Consider the following 11349-nt stretch of genomic DNA (forward strand, 5'->3'; position numbering starts at 1 on the left):
CGCTAGTGTCGGAGTCTGTAATAATTGTTTAGGTCAAGTGTCTTAGTCTTAGTCAGTTTTAGTTAGTCAGGGTAGTTTTCTTATCATGTGTTTCTATGTTTGTCGTGATGAACTTATGATGGATTTGGATCTTTGTAATGAATGCCACCAAAATGTGGGTGTCCCCTGCAAGTTGGTGTAATTATTAATAAAGTTAGTCATTTAGTTGGGCAACCTTTTATTTCCACTTTCCTCTTTATCTAAGAAGTTGTGTTTGGCTGTGTTGGGAGTCAGTGAAGATGCTCATTTGTTCAGTGTTATGAAGAATTTTATATATCTTTTTTATGCTAAAAGACTACAAGATTAGTTCTGATATGTGTGTGCCCTCCGCAGATGCCTGACAATAGGCACTGAGGCAAAAGGCGTGCCCAGTAGGAGCAGCAAGCACCACAGGATGAGGCACCCTAGCAGTAGCCTCCACCACCACCCCTAATGACAATATAGCAGATGTTTCTCATGTAGACTCAAGCAGTTCAAGCAATTGGGCAGACCCTGGCAGCCATGTAGCAGGTGCAGCAACAACCTCAGCCTCAACCGCAAGTGCAGATGCCGCAGATGCCACGAGACAAGCGTGCAGAGTTCATTAGAGGTCATCCCCCTGTGTTTGTCCACTCTACAAACCCCATGGATGCCAAAGACTAACTACGCACAGTGAAGCGGGAGCTGCACACCTCCCAATGAAACGACAAAGAGAAGGTTCTATATGGTCCCCGTCTGCTAAGGGGAGTAGCTTAGTCCTGGTGGGAGTCCTACCTCGCCAACCATGCCGACCCTGAAGCCATCACCTGGGAGGAGTTCAGAGACAACTTCCACTGGTATCATGTTCCAAAACCCTAAACCCAGCAACCAATCAGAGCAATCAGATAACCCCAACACAAGGAGGAGGCCGAGTATGTTTCCACCGTGGGGAACAAGGGCACTAGGTGTCGCATTGCCCAAAGAAAGCAGCTCAGCAGCAGTTAGCTCCCAATGCCCCAGCAAGACAGAATACACCACACCAAGAAGCAAACAACCATGGACAGTCGCGTGTTCAGTATGGAAAGGCAAACCACCTGGAGGCCGACATAGTTCAGGAGACCCCAGGAGTGGCTCTAGGTACGTTCTCAGTCAAATCTAATTCTGCAAATGTGTTGTTTGATACTGGAGCCATGCATTCTTTTTGTGAGTGCATCATGAGTAGAAACACACAACATATCAGTAGCACCCATGTACCTGCCTATGAGAGTTAGTTTAGTTGGTGGGAGAACCCAAATAGATAGATTTTGCCCAAGTGCAAGAGTTCAAATAAGGAGGATAGAGTTCTCCGCTGACCTGATAGTAATGGTTACCCAAGATGTAGACATAGATGTCATCCTAGGGATGAATTGGTTGACCAAGTACCAAGCAGGCCTTAGCTATGATAAGAGGACTATGAAGTTGGCGTCTTTGTTAGGAGAAAAAGTATTGGTGGAGTTGGTCTTGTCTGGACCAAGGAAAGGAAGTTGTCACCAGATAGCTGCCCATAGTGAGGCAGTCAGTCCGCTCGAAGCCATCAAAGTAGTAACAGAATTCCTAGATGTGTTCCCCGAGGAGCTATCGGCATGACACCTAAGAGAAAAGTTGAATTTGCCATAGAGCTTATTCTAGGCACCGCCCCCATTTCTAAAAGAGCCTATAGAGTGTTCGGACCAGAATTGGTGGAACTCAAGAAGCAGATAGACGAGTTGTTGGAGAAGGGTTACATCGGACCCAACACCTCGCCTTGGACCGCACCAGTGTTGTTTGTGGAGAAGAAGGATGGTACAAATAGGATGTGCATAGATTACAGAGCTCTGAATGAAGTCACCATAAAGAACAAGTACCCCCTGCCTAGAATAGAAGATCCATTCGACCAAGTGAGAGGAGCAGTGTGTTCTCGAAGATAAATCTGAGGTCAGGTTATCATCAGCTCAGGATCCGGCCTTCGGACATACTGAAGACGACATTCCTCACCAAGTATGGGCTTTATGAGTATACAGTCATGTCCTTCGGATTGACGAATGCACCAGCTTTCTTCATGTACTTGATGAACAATGAGTTCATGGACTATCTTGACAAGTTTGTAGCGGTGTTCATCGATGACATCCTCGTTTATTCCTAGAACGAGGAAGAGCACGAAGAGCATTTGAGGTTGGTGTTGCAACGGTTACGGGATTGTCAGTTGTATGCCAAGCTGAGCAAATGTGAGTTCTGGATCAGCGAAGTCCTATTTTGGGTCATATCATAAACTAAGATGGGTTAGCTGTGGATCTGAAGAAGGTGGCAAATATTCTGGACTGGAAAGCACCAAGAGATGTCTGTGGGATCAAGAGTTTCATTGGAATGGCTGGATACTATTGGCGTTTCATTGAAGGTTTTTCCAAGATTGCCAGACCAATGACAGCCTTGTTGCCGAAGAAAGTTGAGTTAAAGTGGACCCTAGAGTGCCAAGAGTCCTTTGAAGCATTGAAGAAGAAGTTGACCACGACACCGGTGTTGATTTTTCCTGATGTTCATAAGCCATTCTCAGTGTATTGTGATGCCTCGTATACTAGTCTGGGGTGGGTGCTAATGTAAGAAGGGAGAGTGGTGGCATACTTGTCCCAACAGCTGAACATTCATGAGAGGAATTACCCCACACTTGACCTAGAATTGGTAGCAGTGGTTCATGCATTGAAGACCTAGAGGCACTATTTATATGGGCAGAAGTGCGATGTTTACACGGACCACAATAGTCTTAAGTATATATTCACCTAGTCAGAGCTAAATATGAGGCATCGAAGATGGCTGGAGTTAATCAAAGACTATGAGCTGGAGATACATTATCACCCAGGCAAAGCAAATATGGTTGCAGATGCTTTGAGCCGAAAGAGCCAAGTCAACATGATGGTCGCTCGCCCGATGCCATATGAGCTAGTAAAGGAATTCGACAGGCTGAGTATCAGATTTCTAAACAGCACACAAGGAGTGACAGTTGAGCTGGAACCCACTTTAGAACGAGATATCAAGGATGGGCAAAAAACAATGAGAAGATCAATGAGATTTGACAGCTAATCCTAGATGGGAAATGTAAGGATTTCTAGGAAGATGCGGAAGGCATAGTATGGTTCAAAGATAGGATGTGTGTTCCCGACATCAAATTGATTCGGGAGCTGATTCTCAAGGAAGCCCATGAAACAGCTTATTCCATACACCGTGGCAGTGAGAAAATGTACCATGACCTGAAGAAAAGATTCTGGTGGTACAATATGAAAAGGGAGATCGCAGATTATGTTGCCATATTCGATAGTTGTCAGAGAATTAAGGTAGAGCATCAAAGGCCCACAGATTTGTTGCAGCTATTACAGATCCCTCAGTGGAAGTGAGATGAGATTGGGATGGACATTATAGTAGGTTTGCCTCGCACTCGAGCCGGATATGAATCCATCTAGGTAGTAGTGGACCGCTTAACGATGGCGGCTCATTTCATACCAGTCAAGACCAGTTACAATAGTGTTGTGTTGGCAGAATTATACATGTCCTGGATCGTATGCTTGCATGGTGTTTCGAAGAAGATAGTGTCCGAACCGGGAACCCAGTTTACTTCTCACTTTTGGCAGCATCTACATGAAGTCATAGGCACGCATCTGAATTTTAGTTCAACTTATCACCCACTGATAGATGGTCAGACTGAGAGAACTAACTAGATCCTAGAAGATATGTTGAGGGCTTGTCCTTTCCAAGACAAGTCAGATTGGGATAAGAGGCTACATTATGCAGAGTTCTCCTACAACAACAGCCATCAGGCCAGTTTGAAGATGTCACCGCTCCAAGCACTCTATGAGAGGAATTGTTGAACTATGTTGCACTGGGACCAACCCGACGAAAGGCAGGTGTTCGGTCCAGATATTTTGCTTGAAGCCGAAGAGAATATCAGAATGGTTCAAGAGAACCTAAAGACAGCGCAGTCCAGGCAGCGAAGCTATGTCGGCATCAGAAGAAGAAATATGAATTTCAAAGTGGGGGATTATGTTTACCTGAATGTGTCACCGATCAGAGGAGTCAGAAGGTTCGGAGTTAAGGGCAAATTAGTACCTCGATACATCGGACTATACCAGATTCAGGCAAGACGTGGAGAAGTGGCATACCAGCTCAGCCTACTAGAAAGTCTGTCCGCAGTGCACGATGTTTTACATGTGTCTCAGCTGAAGAAATGTTTGTGATTGCCAGAAGAGCAATTGCCAACCGAGGACCTCGAAGTCCAAGAAGATTTAACATATATCGAGAAGCCAACTTAGATTCCAAAGACAACAGACAGAGTCACTTGAAGAAGCACCGTCAGAATGTGCAAAGTCTATTGGGGTCACCATTCAGAGGAAGAAGCAACCTGGGAAAGAGAGGATGATCTGAAAGTCAAGTATCCCGAGCTCTTTGCTAGCCAACCCTGAATCTTGAGGGTGAGATTCTTTTAAGGGGGATAGGTTTGTAACACCATGAATTTGGGGGTATAAAATTTCTTCTCTAATATCTACCAAATTCAGGTGTTACCCCTTTTCTCATCTCTATATATTTCCTTTTTCTTCCCTTTTAATATAATTTTAGTTATTTATTTGAGAGGTGTTTTATTTCTTTAGTATATTAAAACCTAGGGGAGACATGAATTATTGCATCATGCTGAGCTTAAACTATGTTTTGGTTGATGCACAAGTTTGAAATATTTAAATTTGAATTTGTGGTTTTGTTTGATTTGAATTCAAAAGAGAAAATAAAAAGAAAAGGAATAGAAAATTCAGAAGAAAAAGAAAAATAGAAAGCAGCCCAGCCAACCCTCCCTCTCGTCCATTCGGCCCACTAGCCCTAGCTCACCCGCGCGCGCCCGCCTCTCTCTCCCTCTGCCCAGTGGGACCGACCTGTCGGCGCCACTCCCTTCACGCGTGCCCCACTTTCTCTCTGCGCTGCGGGTTCGCTTCGTCAGCGCCGTTACCCGTTCGTCCCACGCGCTTGAGTCGCTGCGCCGTGGACCCGCCCTATCAGCTCCGTCCTCCCTGCAAACAGCCGCTGACCAACGCGCACGCACACCGAGAATGCCACCCATGTTGCCTGCCCACGTCCCCCAGCTCCCTTTTGAGCCCTACCCGCACCCACTCTCCCTCGCCTGCTTCATTTCACCCACTCTCGGTCTCTCTCGCGCTCAGCGGCCGTCGCCCGAGCTCGCCAGAGAAGCGCGCTTGTCGTGTCGTCCACTCAAAGTACCACACGCTGCGCCATGTCTCCCCGAGCGCTTCCCCGAGGTGAGTAACCTTTCCCCGTGCTCTAGTTGCCTGATTTTGCCTTGCCGTAGTGAATCCGCGCTCGCTGGAGCTCTGTCGCGCTGGTCCGCCGTACCCGCACGTCGTTCGGTCGATTTAGCCCCGCCTCTTGCTCGTGCTTTGGTCCGAGGTGTTCCCCCTCCCTCAACGGAGCTGATGCCAGCCTCGGCGCACCCGATTCCCCCTCCCTGCGGTCGAGATTACTGGTCGGAGTAGCTCCGACCCGCCCAGAGCGCCCCCTCCACCATCTAGTCGTCCCTAGTCACGTTTCTCAAAGCTAGAACCCTGCCATCGAGTTCGTCGGGCCCCCTCACCAGTCCTAGCCAACTCTGGCGACCTTAGAACCCCCGGAGCCCGTGCCTGTCCCATCTCCAATGACTTCACCGCCGTGGATGAAGCAGCGCTGGCCGTTGTGCTGCTAACCCCCTGGCGCCCGATCCCAACCGCTCGATCTCGATCTTGATCCAACGGCCTGTATCCCTAGATACCTGTTCGAGCGCACGACCCTGCCCCCTGGGTCCCACCCATCGGTTGCATGCACCCCTGGCACTGGGCGCAACAAGTCAGCCCACCCTGGCCCGCTTGACAGCGCTCGCTCACGCCCGAGCGCGCGCTTGCCCATAGACCTGATCTCGGTTGTTGATTTGTGATCGGATGGCCAGGAACTCCTCGTACCCTTCGCCTTGTAAAATTGTGAAAGATCCCCTCGGTTTCTTAGAAAACAACCCGCAGTACAGTTTTCTTCCGCATGGGTCACTGGTTTCTTGCAGATAGACTCCTCTTTATTTTAATCACTGAAATAGGTTTAATTTAGTGTTTTTGAATTCTAAAACTTGTAAATTTCATAACTTTTGCATATGAACTCCAAATTGGGTGGTAAAAATTCCAAAATGTTCATAATGTTATTCTTTATCTGTTTAAATTATATGCATTCATTGTTTTCATGTCCCAATTTTATGTCTAGTCTTTTGGTTAATTTAAAGTGATAGGATATTTATTAAAGGTAAAATAAAAGATGAAACCCTAGTGAATATTCATGTGCTCACATTTGTAGACTAACCCCCTTTAATGCATGACCCCATCCTTGGAATAAGTTTACTTAAGTAATGTAATTTACTGAGATAGACCTAGTTAGAGAACAATAGACCACTAGGTATAATAATCTACCCCAAAACCTAGATTTCACCTGTGTGCATGTACCTTTTTATTGAACCTGTGTTCACTATGTTGAATATGTTTGGTGTACTGTTCTTTTTTCATTTCCCCAAGTGTGTTGAATGAATGATTGCTTTGCGTAGACAACGAGCAGTCCAAGGTTCCTGAGTGTGTTGCAGGAGACTTCCCTGAGCAAGAACCTAGTGAAGGCAAGTGTCCTTTGACCCATTATGTCCTATTTACTTTATAATTCACTGTCCCGCATACTATGATCAACCTAAGGATTGACTAGTGTTCTGTTTTCCTGTCCTTGTTTACCCTTTGGGAATTGGTTACTATGATAAGTATTATGCTACTACTTTACTTTAATCAATGAACATGATGAGAACATTTATGATACATTTATGATATCTGGATTATGATGATGAACATGTGATACATTAGGGGACTCAGGCTGTTTCTTGAGTACCTATCCGTAAGGACCTATTTGTTGGATGACCACCCGGGAAAATAGTACAACCATGAGGGTAGAATGGGACGCCCTTAGCTGATTAATTGGAGGAACTTCAGGGTGTAGTTGGCTTTGCTTTTGTGTCGTCAATGAGGGCCGGGGCATATTTCTTGCCCTACTAATGGTGAGTGTCGAGGTTCATTCGATTTGGTTTTGTTAGTCACCCACCTTAGGGAGGAGTACTGTGTTTGTACGATTGGTGAAACCTAATGGGAAACTACAAACAAGGGGAATCTTTGTAAAGGCTACGTCGTGAAACCTTGCCGACTCACCTTGGTAATGTTTGAGGGTTTGATCGACCCAAGGCAAAAAGGGATCATGACTCGTGGGTAAAGTGTGCAACGTCTGCCGAGTGTTAGAAATTGGTATATCAGTTGTGCTCATGGTTATCAGCAGCCTTGGGAGCTCCTTTGATTAGAATTACTCTAGATACCTTTATGATGATGATTAATGATGATGATTATATTTATGGTACTTGGTATTTCCTCTTGGAGGAAGTACTGTTTGGGTTAATAACTTGGGATTATTGCTAAAACTTGGCTTTCTACTTGTAATAAATACCTAACCAACTAAAAGCAACTACTTTGAGCTTAACCCCACATACAACTAGTCTACTTTAGCCAAACAGGACATTTGCTGAGTACGTTGATGTGTACTCACCCGTGCTCAAAACCCTAGGTTGTCCCCATTAGAGCCAGTGCTCAGGAGAAGATGAAGGCAACATGGAGGACTTTCTAGAGTTTTAGGATTTCAATGAGTTCTAGATTAGATTAGTGGCAAACCCCTAGTCAGTGTCAGCGTCCAACCCCCGGCCCAGCCCACACTCGACAGCTTTGGACGTTCATGCGCTCGTGGGCCGACCTAGCCAAGAGAGTCCACCACTCACATCCCAAAAGCCAGGCTGATGGGAGGAGGGAGACTCTCCCTTTTAAGCTGCCCACGGCCCCCTTGGCTAGCCGATGTGGGACTAAAACCGGGGCGCTAACAGCAGCCCTTGACATCCCACCCCCTTGGGAAGCCCCCCAAGACAGGCATGGGCCAAACCGGGCTCTGATACCAGATGTCAGCGTCCAACCCCCAGCCCAGCCCACACTCGACAGCTTTGGACGTTCATGCGCTCGTGGGCCGGCCTAGCCAAGAGAGTCCACCACTCACATCCCAAAAGCCAGGCTGATGGGAGGAGGGAGACTCTCCCTTTTAAGCTGCCCACGGCCCCCTTGGCTAGCCGATGTGGGACTAAAACCGGGGCGCTAACAGCAGCCCTTGACATCCCACCCCCTTGGGAAGCTGCCTGTGAAGGCCTTATCTTACTGCGTTTCGTTCAACACTTTGATTATGACTTAAGTTAATGACTATGTGGATGTCTTGGACATCGTGATGTAATAAGTACTTATTTCCGCTATTATTTCAAGCAATGTGTGATGATGTCCAACTATGTAATCGTTATGTACGTGAATTTCTGATCCTGGCACGAACATGGTTCACATTCGGTTTGGCTTCCAAAACTGGGTGTGACACATACTATTTGGGTGGTGGCTGAAAATGTCCCTGAGGAGATGCTGAATTTTCAAGCTATATGTGAGTTCGGTTCGATGTTGGGAGCAGTGGAAGAAGTGGATCTAAAAACCCTAGAGATTCAAAATTGTGTGAGGTTTAAGGTTCATGTCAAGAGTCTATCCATGATTTCCCCTATGGTGGAAGTTGGTGTGAAGCCTTTCTTGTATGATATCTTTTTAAGGTGGACTGCATTGAGGAAGAAGGATGGAATGAAGCATCTGGTTACTTAGGCAAAAGGGGTTCATCTGAGAAATATGGTCTGAGAGAGTGTTCACATGGGGAAAATGGGAAGAAACATAGAAAGGAGACAGTCTCTGGTAAATCTAGCATAGAAAAAAGGTGATAAGGGTGATGGCTCAGTTTCTGGTATTACTCTTATGAGTCCTATGGTTGGTCACAATATGCCTGAAAATACATGTGGTGATGGTCTGGTGGAGGGACTTGAGAATGAAGATAAAGTTAACCTGAAGGATAGTGAAGAAGACCTGCTTAGTTCTCAAGAACTAGAGGAGTTAGCGAGAAGTGTTGGGGTGATCACAGCTGACTTTCAGGAGGATGAAGGTGAAGAAAAAGAAGCTAAGAATCCACCTCAGGAATACCGAGTTGTGCTGAAAATAGAAAAGGGAAACAAAAAAATGGAAGAACACATTGAAGGGTCGGGTGAGGAGGAGCCCTAGGCTAGAGAACTCGAAGGAGATAAAGATGATCAAAAAAGCTATTGCTAGAGCGGAAGCCAAAGATGCCTTCGACTCTAAATGTAAGTTTCACAATCCTTTCTTGGTTCTAAATACTAGTAATTTTGATTTAGTTTATTTAGCTAACATCCTTAATGTGGAATTGCGTAAAAATGAAAAGGAAGTTGATGAAAGTATAAAAACCATTAAAGCTATAGAACAAGCTAGATTGGATCTGGTGTTTCACTCTAGTTATTCTGATAATACGGAGACTTCGTTGAAAGCAACAGTGGTTGATGAACAAGTTGACTTGGGTAATGATATCCAAGATTGGGTGGAATGGTGTGTGGAGGAGTGTAAGTCTAAAGAGAAAAATAGATGGGGTAAGATGTCCAAAAAAGTGGACAGAAAAAGAAAAAAGCAAGAAAGCCCCCCCTCAATATCAGAATGATTTCTGATAAGAGGTGTGAGGCAGGGGAAGAGTGGTTGCTTGAAGAAACTAGTTCCAAATGATAGGGGTCATCTGGAACTGTCAAGGGCTAGGGAGAAAAGGAAAGTTTGAGTTCTTGAAAGAACTCATTCGCGAGGAGAAGGTTGACTTCATTGGGATTCAAGAGACCATGAGGATATCCTTCAACAAGAATTGGCTTGATGCTCTAAGTGGTAACAGAAACTTTGTGTGGATGATATCTAGCTCGGTTGGTAAATCTGGAGGTCTCTTGGTTGGTTTCAACATGACTATTTTGATGTTCTCTTAAATAGACGAGTTCATGATTAGATGTCTGGTGTTGCATAGAGGAAAAAAACTTTACATGGAATTTTATAAACGTTTATGGGGCTGCTCAGGATGACAAGGACATTCTTGTGTGAGTTGTCTTCCTTCTACCATAGAAGTAAACACCCGTTGTTGATTGGGGGAGACTTTAATATTTTAAGAACGGAAAGTGACAAAAAAGACCTAGTGGGGTTAATAAATGGAGTCATTTATTTAACGCCATCATCGAGCAGAACTATCTTATTGAGCTGAACTTAGCGGGTGGATCATTCACTTGGTCGAATAACAAAGAGAATCCCACTTTTAAAAAGTTAAATAGATTCTTGGTGAGCCCAGAGTGGGATTTGGCATATCAAAATGTCTAGTCAGGGGTCTAAACAGATCTTTTTCCGATCATGTGCCTCTTTGTTTGAGCCCTAAGGGTAATAGACAGATTAAGATTAATTCTAGATACGAGCTATGTTGAAGACAAAGACCTGATTTCTTTCAGTTGGTGGCCGATAGCTAGCGTCAACATGTGAGAAACAGGAAAAGTTTGGATACATGGAAGGAAAAGGTCAAAAGATTAAAAAGGGTCATTAAAGGGTGGAACCTTAATGTTGAAGGTGACTATAGGAAGCTGAAAAAAGAGTTGACACAAAAGATTGCTGAAATTGACGAAAAAAGTGAGAGTGTGCTTGTCAGATTTGCAGAAGCAAATAAACTGAGATATGAAGTCAGGTTGAGAGAGATATTAAAAGAAGAAGAAACTAAAATGAGACAGAGGGCAAGAGAGAAATTCATTTTGGATGGAGACAGAAACACTAAGTGCTTTCACCAGAAAGAGAATGGCAAAAAAAGAAGATTAAGAATTCTCTCCTTGATTCAAGACAATGAGCTAATCCAAGGAGATGGGGAGATTAATGCGGTTGCCACAAGCTTATATAAGAATCTTTTCAGCTACTTAGAGTCTTCCCACATTTCCATGAGAAATGTTGAAATGAATAATCTAGGAGATGAGGATAGAACTTTTCTCACTTCTCCTTTTTCAGCAAAGGAAGTTAAAAATGACATCTTGTCTTTGAAGCACAACAGTGCTCCTGGCCCCGATGGAATTCTACCAGAGTTTTTCAAGATTTTTGGGAAGTGATAGCTGAAGATTTAATGACCTTATTTGAAGACTTTGATAGAGGTGTGCTCCCTATTGAGAGGTTAAACTATGGGATTATGACTTCGATTCCAAAGTCAGCTGAGGCTAGTGATTTGAAGAATGAGAGGCCCATTTGCCTTTCAAATGTTTGCTACAAAATCTTGACAAAAACTCTGTAAGGCCCAAAATGTGTACAAGAAAAAAATTTAATAATAATAAAATAA

Source organism: Zea mays, chromosome 3 (assembly GCF_902167145.1).
Source record: "Zea mays cultivar B73 chromosome 3, Zm-B73-REFERENCE-NAM-5.0, whole genome shotgun sequence".
NCBI classification, from domain to species: domain Eukaryota; kingdom Viridiplantae; phylum Streptophyta; class Magnoliopsida; order Poales; family Poaceae; genus Zea; species Zea mays.